General features: G+C 47.1%; 1 long non-coding RNA gene across 1 annotated transcript; it reads right to left on the bottom strand.

Moving 5' to 3' along the window:
- Positions 1 to 235: 235 nt before the first annotated feature.
- On the bottom strand, positions 236 to 6,182 carry LOC120941022. Its single transcript, XR_005749505.1, has 4 exons — positions 6,132 to 6,182; positions 2,423 to 2,566; positions 1,444 to 1,606; positions 236 to 352 (listed from the first exon to the last, which is right to left on the bottom strand). It is a non-coding gene; the product is annotated as an uncharacterized LOC120941022 (long non-coding RNA).
- Positions 6,183 to 9,573: the final 3,391 nt, after the last annotated feature.

Genomic DNA, 9,573 nt, shown 5'->3' with positions numbered 1-9,573 from the left:
AATGTACTTCTAAATGCAAAATTTAAAAAAAATCAATTCCTATTACATTTTGAAATGCTGTGTATTTATATATTGTAGGCCTATAAAACCAGCAAACATTTAGGAAAAAAAACAATAACACAGTACAATACACACAACTTTATTATCATGTAAATATACAAAAACTACAACACAGGGAATAGAAAGTGGTGTTAACTGTGGTAAATGACATTGACATAAAAGTTTATTTGTGGTATTCTGATGAGGTTCCTGATGTTTCCCTTCAGGTGATATTTCAACGCCGCAATTTTTCTCGTAACAGCGTCACTGATCACAGCTTATGAAGTCCCAGGAAACATTGTCAAAGTAGCAGCTTTAAAAAGTAAATGGAAAATATTAGATTTATTAGATTTTCCCTGTGAATCAAAAGCCATATAAGACCCCTTTCACACTGCAGCGCTGCTAAAGCTCCGGCGGTTTTGCAGTGTTTTAGTTGCACTTTTTAGGTGTTTTTTTTTTAAAAGGGAAAAAGTTCAGTTTTTAATGCACTTTTAAGGTGCTTTGGAAGCGCTGCCCATTAATTTCAATAGGCAGGTGCGTTTTAGGAGCGCTATTTATAGCGCTCCCAACCCGCCCCAGATGCTGCTTGCAGGACTTTTTCTAATGTTGCGCAAGCGCACCTCCCAGTGTGATGCAGTTTTATGAGCTTTTTAGAGGTGATTTCTAGCGCTAAAACGCCTGAAAACTGCCTCAGTGTGAAAGGGGTCTAACAGATGCAGCTGAGTAAATAAAACTAACAAAATTAAGCATGTATAAAAACATCAAATATTGTAGACTTTTCAAAAATCTGTATAAAAATCAACATCTTGCCTACAACTTGCCTTATTAGTTCAGACTACTACCAGACTGAGCAAGATATCTCATTTTGACACAACAGTCAAATTGGCTTACAGTCTACATGTCAAAGCTGATGTTTTCATAGGGTCTAACTGTACCCGCTTCTCTCCATCTGTCAGCCGCTTGGAGGCACCACCTTAAAAGTTACTTTTTATTAAAGTGGTTGCATGTGCCAGTGCACGAAGGTAAAAAAAAAAACTTCTGTGTGCAGCAGCCCCCCTATACTTACATGAGCCCCCTCTCGATCCAGCAATGTCCACGAGAGCCTTGTCTCTCCAGGGACTTGCACTGCTGATTGGCTTTCTGTAGTGGTGGGAGCTATTGGCTCCCGGTGCTGTCAAACACAGCCAGTGAGCCAATTAGGAGATGGGGCCAGGGCAAGGCTCAGTGTGTGATTGGACACACAGAGCTGTGGTTCAGGAGCACCGGCAATGGACCTGAGAAGAGAAGGATTCGAGCTGCTCTGTGCAAAAATCCTTACACAGGACAGGTAAATAGGACATGTTTGATATTTAAAAAAAAAAGACGTTTTAACGTTGAATGTTTCGGTACCAAAAGAAGACCTACCTGTTTAGGCCTAGAGTAGGACACTTGACAAGCAGATGAGTTCAACTCTTCAGATGGGTGTATCGTGTGCATCACCTTCTGTCCCACACAGTATGAACTGCCACCTTCAGTGCTATTAGCTGCGCTCTTGTGGTTTTCAAAGTATCCATTACGCCAGGAAAATCTATGGAAATGCATAAAAACATTTTAAGAAACATAATGGCCTATTTCTCACTATATCCATACATTTCATTTGTTAGAAATTGATTACTTGTGGAAAAATGTACTTTTACATGATTCGAGGGTTTCCTCCAGTCTGCTGCTGACCCCCCCACCAGATCAAAAATATTCCAGGAGGGTTTCACCCAAGGTAAAAGTAAGGATGTTCCACAAAACAGAAAATCCTACTTGTGTATATAGTATGTAGTTACCTCAGTGCACTCACTGATACTATAATGAATGTAGTACAGTAAACTCCCAGTTACCCAACGATCCCCATTGGTACTGTTGTTTCTGGTTGCTTGAGAGCTAATAGTAACTCTCAAGCATCCACCTCCCATGGCACCCTGCACCCCTCCCCCTTAGCAGCTAACGAGGGTAGGGATTGGGGGCAGGGTTTTACCACCCCCAAATTCACATGTGAATGAACCTTAAAGTGCTCTTGCCAAATGCAACTAAGGGCTCATTCACAAGTGCGGTATGCAATGCTCCTCTGAAAAATTATGCAAGGTGGTGAGGAGGCAAAATGTTTACACCAGTAATTGCAGTGAAAGGCACGTGATTGCAGCGCGGTAGTACGGCAATTATAGGTTTAAATCAGGTGTGAGGAGGCAACATTGGAAGACACTGTGCCATGTGATCTTTGACTTCTCCCATATTGTTCAGGTAGATCTCCACCTCTAAGGTTGCCCAACTCTGCCTTAAAACACTATTATGAAAGGGCAAATGATTGGTCAAATTTGTCTATTTCCACCTGCCTGGCTTTCAGAAATGTAACTACCTAGCTGAGAGGTAGGTATATTGACTTGCCTGTAACAATTAGTTGTCTCAGTTGTTGGTTTTCTTCTTCCAAGTGCTTATTCCGGTTTTCCATTCACCAGTTGTCAGTCTTTGTCAGGTGCTTTGACAGCGGCTGGCGGCCCATCTGTCAGAATCACAAAAAAAAAAATATTCAGCTTTCCACCTCCACACCCCCCCCCATACACACCCCCCCATACACACACCCTCCCCATACACACACACACACACACACACACACACACACACACACATCCCCCCCACACACAGACACCGCTAACCTCCTTCTGCACAATTCATTTGATGGCAGCTGAATGTAAACAGCAGGTAGTGGGGGAACCATAGCCAGACTGCCATTGGCCGTTTCAAATTATAATAGCCAAAATTAGGCTGATTACTGCGCCCCCTTCCCACTGCCTGCTGTCAATCAGCAGAGGAAGACCTGAAGAAGAATGTTCTCCTTCAAATCCTCTCCTTTGCTGATTGACAGCAAGCAGTGGGCGGGTGCAATAGCCCACTAGCTATTGGCTACTGCAAATTAAAATGGTCAATAGTAAAATTGCTATTTATTTCCCTGCAATCTGCTCTTTTTTCCTGTATTCTGACAGTGGCCAGTGGCTGTTAGAATACAAAAAATGGCTAGGTGTCAACTGATATCAGGCTACTTCTGGGGCAGCTGGATGTAAACAGAATATCAGTACCTCATATGCAGCATCAGGGGCGGGCTGCTTTTTGCTCATTGGTCGTTGCCAGAGCCAATGAGAGGGAGGAGTCAGCAGGAGAGGATCATGGGACATGTAGTCTCGAGTACCAGTGGCCAAATGGTGATTGCCTGAGAGTGGACTGTAGTCCGCAGCATGCCCGGGGGAAGGTAGAGAACACCAGGAGGCTGCAAAGGAGATCGAGGGAAATGAGAGGGGATCAAGAAGTGGTAAGGACAAGTTGGAGGGAGTCTGAGAGGGAAGAATTATTTCCCTTTTCGATGCTGGGAAGACATTGCAGCTGGGGACCCTTTCCTGGAAGCAGCAACACGGTCGGCCACAGGTTACTTGTCGCAGACCCCCTGATCTCCTGTGCGGGGCAACAATACAAATGTGGCAGCCCGTGCATTGTGGGCGAATGGGTATCGCTCCCCAAATCCGTGCCGCCACCACCCATCCATGCGCCTGACCCCTTTCAGGATGCCGGGTGCATGGATTTCAATGGGGGGTGTTTTTTTTTCTTCTTTTTAGCACCTGACTAGAGACAGAGGCTCTATTAGGCTTCAAAATAGGGTAGACTCGGGGTGCAGAGAGTGCAAACTGACCCCCTCCAATTGTGTGACCATAGTGAGTGAATTTTAGCTATTTTAACACTAACGTTCTTCCTCGCCAATCAGGAGGCAGGTGGTGAGACCAGTTTCCTGATTGGCCAAAGCATATGGCGATCCTATTGGATGCCTAGTGCTTTGGAGAAACATAGAGTTGTTAGTCCCCTGGCTGGGGGGGTTGTAAATCTGGTGATCGCATGTGGGGGGAGGTGTGAGCTGTGGCTATGGCAATAGGGTGGAGTTCAGAGTGAATTTCTACACCCAAGTAGAGCACTTTACAGACGATTTGAGGATTTGGTTAAACACAGAGACATACGAACATAAGCCACCATAGACAGATCAACATTTCTGCTAAACCAGTTGAATTTCTATCCATGTATGGACAAGCTGGCTGCACTGAAGTTGATCTATCAATTGACTTAAATACAGCCAGCCTGTCTTTTTTTTTCCAATCATTGCTGGCTGTGAGCACTGACCTGGGTGAACTAGCAGGGGGCAGTCCCCGTCAGAACACAAAAGAGCAGCAGGGGAGATTGCTGTACTAATATTAGATACTTAGTACAGCAGCTCCAACTGGAGCTGTCTGTTTTTTTTTCCCATTCAACTCACTGGGTTGAGCAGAAAAAAAACAATAGTGGTGTGTACGAGGCAAGCAATTTTCTTGAGGAGTGGTCTCCCTGTGAGGACAATTTGGAGCAGTCTCTCTCTCTTTTCAGGGAAATGTGAAGCAGGGTCTCTTTCAGTGCAGGCAATGTGGAGCGGGGTCTCGCTCTGTGTAGGGAAATGTGGAGCGTTGTCTCTCTCTGTGTGACATAGCTTTGCTTACAGAGTGACCCAACCGGCCGAGACCCATCTGTTCCACTGCTGGCCTCTTTTCTGCACTAGTTGCTAGGATCACCTGCTGTCTGGTTTCTAGCAACCAATGACGTTGCGATCCCGAGGAGAAAAGAGAGGCTGAGGCCGCAGCATTCAGAGCAGAGGAGGATCTTCTGCCTCCTCCACGTGGCGCCTACTACTGTTTGACTCCACCCATCTTCTCCTGTGCAACGGCATGCACCTCGGAGCCTGCCTGATGGAAGGGAACTGTCACTGACTGTGCCAGGAGCACCTCTCCAGAGTCAACCTGCCTGAGGTGAGGTCGGAGCAGTGAATGCAGTGGACCATGTATGTCATGGGAGCATGAGCTGGCAGCAGAGGTGGTCACATCCTTAGATCCCAGCCAGGGGTCATGCTGGGAATTGCAGTCCTTTACTTTTGGGGATGTGACACCCCAAAAGTGAAGGACTAAAGGTCCCAGCATGAACCCCTCAAAACTCAGAATGTGTCTCATACCCCTGCCCCCTCCCCTAGTGAGGGACTACAGGTTCCACTGTCCCAGCTTAAACCCCTCAGAGCTGAGGACGTGTCCCCGTCCCTTCAACTAGTGAAGGACTACAGGTCACAGCATGAACCCCTCAGCTGAGGATGTACTGTATGCACCCCCAACTAATGAAGGACTACAGGTCACAGCATGAACCCCTCAGCTGAGGATGTATCGCACCCCCAACTAATGAAGGACTACAGGTCACAGCATGAACCCCTCAGCTGAGGATGTATCGCACCCCCAACTAATGAAGGACTACAGGTCACAGCATTAACTTCTCAGCTGAGGATGTATCGCACCCCCAACTAGTGAAGGACTACAGGTCACAGCATGAACCCCTCAGCTGAGGATGTATGCATCCCCAACTAATAAAGGACTACAGGTCACAGCATGAACCCCTCAGCTGAGGATGTATGCACCCCCAACTAGTGAAGGACTACAGGTCACAGCATGAACCCCTCAGCTGAGGATGTATGCACCCCCAACTAGTGAAGGACTACAGGTCACAGCATGAACCCCTCAGCTGAGGATGTATGCACCCCCAACTAGTGAAGGACTACAGGTCACAGCATGAACCTGTGGGATATAAGAGGCCACATCCTTAGATCTCAGTGGTTCATGCTGGGACTTGAGGATGTAACCCCCAAGCGAAGGACAACAGGTCCCAGCATGAACCCTTCAGTGTTCAGGATGTGTCACAAACCCCCTCCCCGCTAGTGAAGAACTACAGGTCACAGCATTAATCCGTGAGATCTAAAGGGGTCACATCCTTAGATCTCAGGGGTTCATGCTGGGACTTGTACTCCATCATTAATTGGGGGTTCACATCCTGTAGTCCTTCACAAGTTGTGAGGGAGGGGGGGTCAGGTCCTCAGCTCTGAGGGATTCATACAGGGATTGTTTGCACTTTAGTTACTGGAGGCCATGATGGTACAATCCCCCAGGGGCCATGGAGGGCCACATTGTCCTCCCTGCCCCTCCCCCACCTTTGTGATAATGTAAAACCTTAGACTGTTTTACCTGATCCATGGGCACCTTGACTGGACTTGCTCCCCAGGCCTAAGGCTGCCAACTCTCCACTGTGCAGCATGGTGACATGTTGTGGAAGAGGAGCTATATATAACTTTATTTAGCACTGTGCACATGCTGTATAGTAACTGGGAAGATACAGAATGAGAACTATTTAGCAGGGAATAGACAAATAAAACTTAACTCACGCACCAAACTTTCACAATTATAATGTTATTTGATAAAAGACACTTACCTGATACAGAGAGTTCTATCCAAGCATGCTTCCAGCCTGCCACACTCCACACACTAGGCCTTAACAGGAAGTGAGAGGTGAAAGTTCACTTCTCTGGTTCCTCCCAGAGGCTGTATTGATTCTGAGTGTGCAGTCTCTGCTATAATCCTGTTAAATGAATTTTCCCCCAGAGCTGGATTTACATATTAGGAGATTGTTGGCACAGAAATCATCCCCCATCCCAATAAAAGGAACAAGAAAAAAATAAATGGGGACAATATTTATACATGTAAGTGATGGGAGATGCATTCTAGAGATATATACTGCACCTTCATTCTGCTATATATGTGTGTGTGTGATATATATACTATGTGTGTATATATATATATATATATATATATATATATATATATATATATACACATATATATACACATGCACACACATATATATATATATATATATATATATATATATACATACTATGTGTGTGTGTACACACACACACACACACATTTATATATATATATATATATATATACACACACACACACATAGAGCCAGATTCACATAGAACTGCGGCGGCGTAACGTATCGTAGATACGTTACACCACCGCAAGTTTTCATCGCAAGTGCCTGATTCACAGAGCACTTGCGATAAAAACTACGCCGGCGGCCTCCGGCACAAGGCGGGCCAATTCAAATGGGCGTGTGCCATTTAAATTAGGCATGCTCCCGCGCCGGACCTACTGCACATGCTCAGTTTCGTAATTCCCGTCGTGCTTTGCGCGCAGTGACGTCATTTTTTCGAACGGCGACGCGCGTATCGTAATTCCGTATTCCCGGACGGCTTACGCAAACGACGTTGATTTTTTAATTTCGACGCGGGAACGACGGCCATACTTTAGACAGCAATACGTTTGCTGACTAAAGTTAGGGCACCTAAAACGACGACTAACTTTGCGATGGGAAACTAGACTAGCGGCGACGTAGCGAACGCGAAAATCCGTCGTAGATCGCCGTAACTCCTAATTTGCATACCCGACGCTGGTTTACGACGCAAACTCCCCCCAGCAGCGGCACGCGGTACTGCATCCTAAGATCCAACAGTGTAAAACAATTACACCTGTCGGATCTTCTGGCTATCTATGCGTAACTGATTCTATGAATCAGTCGCATAGTTAGAAACAGAGAAACTACGGCGTATCAGGAGATACGCCGTCGTATCAGGAGATACGCCGTCGTATCTCTTTTGTGAATCTGGCCCAGAGTATATATGTACACACACACACAAGAATGCAGCTCTCATCACTTACATATTTATCTTCCAGCCCAGTATTGACACACGGCAGCAGTGCAGCTTGGGCAGGGATATGACACTTAAAGCGGAGTTCCACCCAAAAGTGGAAGCTCCACTTATCTGCCACTTCTCCCCTCCATTGTCACATTTGGCACCTTTCGGGGGAGGGGAGCAGGTTCCTGTTATTCGATGCAGCGAGATCACTTAGAAGTTCGGGCCCCCTCCTCCCCCCTGCTGCTGGGCCATTCAGAAAGTGCAGAACACTTCGGGCATGCGCAGTAAGGAACTGGCTGTGAAGCTGCAAGGCCAGTTTCCCTTAGGGCCAGTTCACACCATAGAACCGCAGTCTGCATGCATTCCAGATGCTTTTCTGCATGCGTGTTTTTGATGCATTCCAGTGCATTTTTCCCCCTCTTTTTTCTTAACCTTAAATAAGGACATGTGTGTTCCAGTGCGTTTTTGATGTGCTTTATAGTGTTCCAGTACAGTCCAGTGCAGGAAAAATGCAGCATGTTCTACTTTTTTTTTTCTGGAACTGGAACGCACTGGAACTGCAAGCACTGGCTCACCTCCAATAAATCCCCTGGGTTTTTCTTATCCCTCGACGCGGAGAAGGCGTTTGACAGGGTGGCGTGGGTTTTTATGCAGGCGACCCTGCACGCCGCGAACCTCCCGCCGACCATGCTGCACTACATCTTTGCGCTGTACGCGGGCCCCACAGCGAGAGTTCGGGTGAACAACCACCTGTCAGACGCCTTCTGCATTGCGAACGGGACCCGTCAAGGATGCCCCCTATCCCCCCTATTGTTCATTCTCACACTAGAACCCTTCCTGCGACGTCTCAGATCTAACCCCACGATTAAGGGTGTTCACATTGACAATAAGACTATATAAAATTGCCGCATTCGCGGATGACATCCTCCTCTTTCTCAGACACCCCCTTACGACTATCCCCAACTTGATGAGGGACTTTGAGGACTTCAAGGTATTATCCAACTTCCAAATCAACTTCTCCAAGTCGTCTGCCCTTAATGTTTCTCTGCCCAAAGCTATGTGCGATCTGTGCCAGTGGAATTTCCCTTTCAAGTGGAATGCTCGTGCCATCACATATTTGGGGATCCAACTCCCGGCCTCTCTAGCGGACCTGTATTCCCTTAACTATGCCCCACTGCTCCAGACTATACTGAAAGACTTGAAAGGATGGTCCCCGAAACCTCTATCGTGGTTCGGCAGGATCGCAGTGGTAAAAATGAACATACTCCCCCGGGTTCTATACACCATGCAGGCGATCCCCATCAGGCTCTCCCCGGCTTTTTTCTCATCCTACAAATCGGCATGCACGAAGTTTGTGTGGCATGACGCCCGCCCGCGCCTGAGTTACTCCTGGCTCACGGTCCCCAAACTACAGGGTGGTCTGGGGTTACCAGACTTACACAAATACAACCTGGCCTGTGGCCTGGCCAGAATTGTTGACTGGGCAGCAAATAGGGAGAGAAAGAATTGGGTGGAGCTAGAACAGTCGTTCTCCCCTCTGCCCCTGACCCATCTGCCGTGGGTTACACAGAGCACCGCCCTGCGAGCTTGCAATGACCACCCCTTAATACACCCCTCTCTACTGGCCTTTCAGATGGCATGTGCCAAACACAAACTGACAGACCGGAACGGCCCCATGACTTCCCTACGAATGAATCCAGACTTCCCCCCGGGAATGAGCCCTGCCTTCTTGTCTGACGGTTGGCCCCACAGAACTGGCGGTCAATTTTACGTCTCAGGTCGCCTCTTGCTACAAACAGAGCTGGGTAAAGATGAGTTCCCATTCTGGACCTACCTCCAGCTTAGACATTTCTTCGACAAGACAGCTTCTAGTGAACACTGGTCTAGGCCCTACTCCCCCTTCGAAAACCTCTGCAACTCTAAAA

Source organism: Rana temporaria, chromosome 5 (genome assembly GCF_905171775.1).
Source record: "Rana temporaria chromosome 5, aRanTem1.1, whole genome shotgun sequence".
NCBI lineage: Eukaryota > Metazoa > Chordata > Amphibia > Anura > Ranidae > Rana > Rana temporaria.
Note: the sequence above shows the minus strand (reverse complement) of the source record. Positions and strands in the feature narration are given on the sequence as shown.